Source organism: Ixodes scapularis, unplaced genomic scaffold, assembly GCF_016920785.2.
Source record: "Ixodes scapularis isolate PalLabHiFi unplaced genomic scaffold, ASM1692078v2 PGA_scaffold10__122_contigs__length_95168666, whole genome shotgun sequence".
Taxonomy (NCBI): Eukaryota; Metazoa; Arthropoda; class Arachnida; order Ixodida; family Ixodidae; genus Ixodes; species Ixodes scapularis.
In genome coordinates, this window is record NW_024609836.1 from 29,472,214 (window position 1) to 29,478,594 (window position 6,381).

Here is a 6,381-nt window from a genome sequence, read left to right on the forward strand (position 1 = left end):
CCTATTCGCCCCGAGATCGAACCGTGTCGCCACCGTGCGGCCGAAATTGGAAACGCGCGAAAGCGGGGATACCGCCGTGCGTCGTCTGCTACGGGCGCACGTTCAGAAGCATGGATCTCGACGACGCAAGCCCGTTTCAGGCTGAGCTTGACATTCCTTATTAAATGTTTTGTTTTTATTGCCGTTTCTTCTTACTAAAGGTTGTGTTGTATCGTTTCCCATGTGTAGAAATTCAGCAAAGCGATTATTATTAAGTCGGAAGCTTCCATAATCTTAGTGTGTTGGTTTGTATACAATCGCTGGCCCTACGTATTTTTATCTCGCACAAACCGTGGCATTCATAAAGCATTGAATGTTCAGTGGGTCTGTGGTTTGATTAGAAAATTAACCCGACTGATCGCTATCCTTTAATAGTTTAATCAATCAATAAATACGTATGTTGATTTTTCTCCGGTCATATTGCGTGAAAGACGTTAAAAATACACATTTTTTACTGGTTTTACTATGTCATAAATGGCATATTGCATTCCCATTATAAACTTCACGTTGTGAGTCCTACATAAATATGAACACGGGAAGCCTTTTAAAATGAAGTATTTTTTAAAGTTTTTATTTAAACAGTGTAATCACCCTCGGTGAAATGACAAGCACGCTGAAGTGGTTAACCGAGCAAGCCAGTGTCGCAAAAGAAATAAAGACGTCAAAAATATTAAAGCAGGCATTTTTTACTCCTTGTTGACTTTCTCCAGCACAAGCCTCCAATTAACCGGCAAAAAAAAAAGCAATTAAAGCATTACTTGAATAATCTGAAAGTTAATCTATGAACTGCCACGTTAGGTGAAGGCGGAGGGTGATCGGAAAGTCTCTTGAAGGGCGCTAGCCCTCATCAGTAAAAGAGTCTCACTGCGGCCGATGCTGTCTGTGTCGTGCTGCGCGTCGTTTGTTGAGGTTGCAGAGTCTACTGTGTTTGAATAGAAGATTATTTAGCCAGAAATCTATACTATTAGCCTCTTGACATCCGCGGCCCTCACCAAGAAAATTGAAGCGGGTGAACCCACACTACCGAGAAAAGCATTTAATAACAGCAACAGTGCTGCGTTGCTCGGTTATACCCGTTTATGACAGTCACGGCAGATGTATTAGAACAGTTTGTTTCGCTTGTTTCAGATGTCCTGCCAACCGTGCAGTTTGCAGATCTTAACTAGAAGAGGCACTCTCTCCTCATCGCAACGCAGTAGATTTGTTCAGACTCCAAAACACGTACCCACACTAAGGCACAGTAAAAGGGCAGAGGAACTCAATAGCATGGTAATTTCCAATACAGCGCTAACTTATCTTCATTTTAAATATTTATATTACTGCAAAAGCTAGAAGTTAAAAAAAAGCATAGAAGCTGCGATTTCACAGCCCACAGTACCAGTATTATGTTATCTTTTATTGCCACGTTGATGAACCGATACATCAATTTTAAAAGAAACAAATACTTAACATAAATACTCCAGTTCAGCCAGAGACAGGCATCATTCGTGGTGATCCATGCTTTCCAACGCCTGCCTAGAGCAGACGACGCACCCACAGAAGCGATTATATAAATTTAGGCCGCACGTTGGCAACACGATTCGATCTTCACTGAAGCACCGAAGGGTACCGCATCCTTTTTCGCTAGAATTGTTTTCCCACCGATAGTATGCGACAAAATAAACGCAAGAATCTACGCCGTCTCGCGCGCGAAGCTTTGATGATGATGATAGCGCGACCGTAGCGCCACCTCTAGGTCGATCTCGAGGCGAATACCGCCGGCGCCGTCGCGCCTCGAGTCGGGCCAACGTTGCGCCCCCCCCCCTCCCCCCCTAGATGATTAGAGGGGGCGGCCACCCCCCCCCCCCCCTGCCCCCCTTGTGCGCACGCCTATGGCTACACCCTTTTTTTTTTTAGAGTGTTTGGTTGACATCGAAGTCATAGCAGAGGCCGGATTCCCCCGCTTGAGTCCAGAGTATTAGGCCCCACTTCTGGGCTTGTTGAGCAGGTATTGGCGGACGTCCCACCGTCCACAGAACGTCATCGAGATTTCATTCACCGATTATTTTTTTTTGTATAACGCACAGCGTTACTCCACCGAAAGGTTAACCACGGACGCACCTTCCAGCATTTGTCTTCTTTTGTCTCCTCAATTGCAGAATTGTTGTCCATAACATGGGGATGACTTGTGATCTTCTAAAACCTGATTCGAGACATGACATCTGACAGACGCTTATGCCTGCTGCGATTTTTCCAGTAGGCACGGACACCGTGCATGTCAACGAGCCCCAGCCTGAAGAGCATTCTCAGGACTGATAAAAGTTCTTCCATTGTGAGGTTCAGGGATGTCCCGTGTTATTGCAAGCAGTATGCGTTCGTCTCTTCTACAACTTGCTAGATCATACTTCGAGAGATGAACGTAACGAAGTATTCCTTGGCAATCAGAGATTCAGCAGTGGGCAATGTGAGATCATTTCGGCTTACTGGTCGAACGGTGCCTTTCACCAGGTGTAACGCTTGATAGCGTACTTTGATTTCCGGCCAGTCCTGGGAACGTCAGTTTCATCTGCGGTTTCATCCTGATCAAGGTCACTACCGTCCCCGTCCTGTTCACTGCTGCTGCCTTGGACACAAAAACTTGCTTCGTCTCCACTGCTGTCGTCACTCGAGAAGTCGTTTTCGTTCGTTTCTATGCGGCTTATCAAATTCTTCTACAGAGAGCGCTTTGGACGAGATGGAGGAGCTGCCTAAAAATTCGACAGTGGAAAAGACCGGCCGTGTTTGAAAAATGAACGATACATCACCAAATATATATAACGGGTGTTCATTTTTAATACAAACAGATTTATTTAAGAAAAGCCGTGAAAGTTCCACTTATGCCGGTTGTGGAGGTGAGCTATGCGGCCAGGGGGACATATTATAGGGGGCTAATCGTAACGATCAGTTGGCTAATTAACTAAAATTCGATAATTAACTTTTTAATAAATGAAAATAGACATATGGTTCCAAATAGAAACTTGCTCAGAGTCATCGGAAAGCACTAAATCAGGCATTTTCAGAAAGACTTTGAGCACGTGAGAAGCGTAGTAGTGCACTGAAGTTACCACTCGTGGAGCAAGTACAAAGCTAGCGGTTGCGGTAAGGCGCCCGCGCGATTTTTCCGTTTCTTATCTAGCTTCAGCCTTGTACCTGCTCCACGAGTGGTAACTTTAGTGCACTACTACGCTTCTCACGCGCTCAAAGTCTTTCTGAAAATGACTGATCTAGTGGTTTTCGGTGACGCTGTGCAAGTTTCTAATTGGAACCATATGTCTATTTTCATGACTTAAAAAGTTAATTAACGAATTTTAATTAATTAGCCAACTGATCGTTACGATTAGCCCCCTATAATATGTCCCCCTGGCCGTATAACTCATCTGCACAAAACATATCAGTGCATCTTTTACGGATTTTTTTAAACAAATCTGTTCGAATTAAAAATGAACACCCGGTATAATAAACTACTGGCATGCATAGATCTTTAGAAATAATCGCTCATATCAGCACTCAGTTAAGAAGGGACATATTTTGTGCTATTTTGGGCATTTGGCATGGTAGCGCTGGGTCGTCCTTGCGCAATTAATTATCATTTTATCACGCTTTTTGTCACGTTTTAGGCAGACTCGTAAAACAAGGTGTCGCGGCTGTCAATTTTCGAGATCCAAGCAACATCCAGGAACACGAAAAGTGGCAGAGTTCTTTTTGAGGAAAGGCTGCGTCCCGAATTTTACTTCCTGCTACCCAAGAGTATGCAGTAGGCAACTTCTTGAGACGGACATTAAGAAAGGCTTGTCTAGAGAGGCTTTTCTTAACATCTCTTCGAGTGAATCCTCAGCACACTGCTGGGGCTCCAATCAAAGCGCAGCTTGTTTGGGTCCTCCCTGTCGTCGAAGCTGAATCAGCCCATGTGTCCTTCCACGGCCTTTTTCGGTGCTTCTTGACTGGCTGACCTGCCCAGCTATCTCTCGCGCACCTAGAGGTTGTGACTGTGGCCTGGCGACATGCTCGGTACCTCGTATACAAAACGTGGAAGCCCCGGCACAGCTAAAACCTTCCACACCACTTAGGGGACTTCGTAGCGGTTGTAACCCCAGAGGACCGTGACCGTTGCCTTCTTCTTCCCCTTCTGCTCTTCGCCTGGTCCTTGACGTCAGCAATAAAACTTCCAATGTCCGCCGCTTCGACATTGTGAAAGTTGACCAGCTCCTCCGTCTGGCCTGTAATTCGTGTTGGGTGATAACTGCCGTCCACTACATTTATTCGCGATTGGAAACTACATCTGTTACTGCTCACTCGCTATGAAATATGCGTTCCGAAAGTACATGAATCATGTGCGTTGCGATAGTAGCGGTGCGCAGCGGACAAGCACCGCTTTCATTGTATCGGCAGGTCACGCCCCTGGTGGTGAGCAGGGGAAAGCCGAAAATCGGGCAGGCATTGTTAGTATAAATAAGATATGTCCCAGCACATACGGGGACGCGGCAAAAGGAGCGCGCGGAAATTTTGACCAGATTCAATTATTGCGCCATCTACTTTTATCACCAAAGTTATGGTGAGCTCGTTGGTGATGATTAAATTATCAGAAAGAAAAACCAAAAAGACGGGATCTCTGAATTGAACCGACGTAGGCAGTGAGCACACCTGAGATTGCAGCCGGTTCCACAGGCACGAGACCTCGAGGTCGCGGCTTTAAAGGGACCATGAAATGACCTTTTTACTTTTTCCAGATAACTTTTACATTAAACCGCCAATGTTCACTGAATGCCGAACAGGCATCCGTTTTCGTCTCGGTTTATTAACTTCTACACAAAAAATTATTGAAATATCGACTTTTTCATTCTCTCCAACTGACCGCAAAAGAAGCCGTGACGTAGGCCGTTTCCGGAACCGGAAGTTCTCTCGGCAGTAGGAGAATGGGAGTGTTAGCGGCAACGAGTTGGGGTGCGCCGGTAGGTTTTACTGCGCTGATGTCACCGACGTATTTCCTGAATCGGCGCCTCTCATCGCCGCATCACAGCTGAGCGAAATTCAATGAGATATGTTGCGCTACAGCGACAGCATGCGACTAGTCCCATACGCCGGTATGCCTGTTGGGAAGTGCAGCGAGTCTTCCGGTGAAGACTCCAGAAGTCAACCACCCCGTCATTGTTGGCAGAAGGGCCGGCCCGTGTCAGTCGTTTGCAAAGCGACGTAGATGGCGTTTTTCGCAGCCTCGGAGATGCAGGAGCGAGCCGACGTTAAAAAAGATACGTTTGAACTACGAGTGTCAGCAAGAGCCACGTAAATACCTGTTTACACTCGGAGCGGACGCGCGCGCTTGATGGAAGTCTTGTATTCGCGCTGTTTGTAAGCGCTTCGGGACCGTTCTTTTACAATTGAAAGGTTGGACCGGGGTTGTACGTATACTTCCCACGAACTTTTATAGCTCGACAGTGACGTGCAGTCTGTCAGAATAAAAATGGCATACCAATAACAAAGTGTACATACCGTGTTACGAAGGTAATCCATACGGCGTTTATTTCAGCTCTATATCACACAAAACAAGAAGATAGAATCGACGAGAGTCCCTTTTCGACGAGTGTTCGTCAACACTGCCTCGGAAAACAAGGGGAAGAGATTGACCTCACCTCTTAATCTAGAATTGAGGTCAGTGATCAAACTATAATACGGGAAGGGTCCACAAGGGTCGCGCGGGCATATTCCATTTAGCACGCCAGCCGATCGTAGGCAGACGGTCTTGCGACGAAGCAACGCAGCGCCGAGTCGGAATGCCTGCTAGGCCTATACGCTTCGTCGGAGTCGGTGGATCCAGCGTTCTTGTTCGTCGTGGTCTGTTTTAAGTACTGTTTTCTTGCTGCTTGAAGTCGGCACGCGCGGGAAGAACACGTAGAAAAATAAACGTTCAGTCAGTCAGAGTTTTGAGAGGAAGGAAAACAAAGAAAATAAACGTTCGTCGCTGGCCGCCACCCAAGTAACTGTCGGCCCTGCCCTACTGCGCACGCGCAGTAGTTGCTTCGTTTACCACACGATAGATGGCGCCTGGCTCTCAGCATTATCAAATTTGGCAATTTTCGCCACACGTCTCTAATTATGCTACAAAATGTGGATCTGAATATTATTTAACAAAACTTTTAGGAAATATTCGCCGGCTATTTATTGTTTACGATCGCGGTGCTGGTGAGGTAGGCTCTTACCCAATAGGCGACCTGGATTTGGCTGACGTGCTCCATTTCCGCGGATGCATCGTAGTGAACAGGCGAAGGAAGGAAGGCGCAAAAGAGTCCAGTTTTCTTTTAAAAGTTCTGTAGCAAATAATTTTTTTGG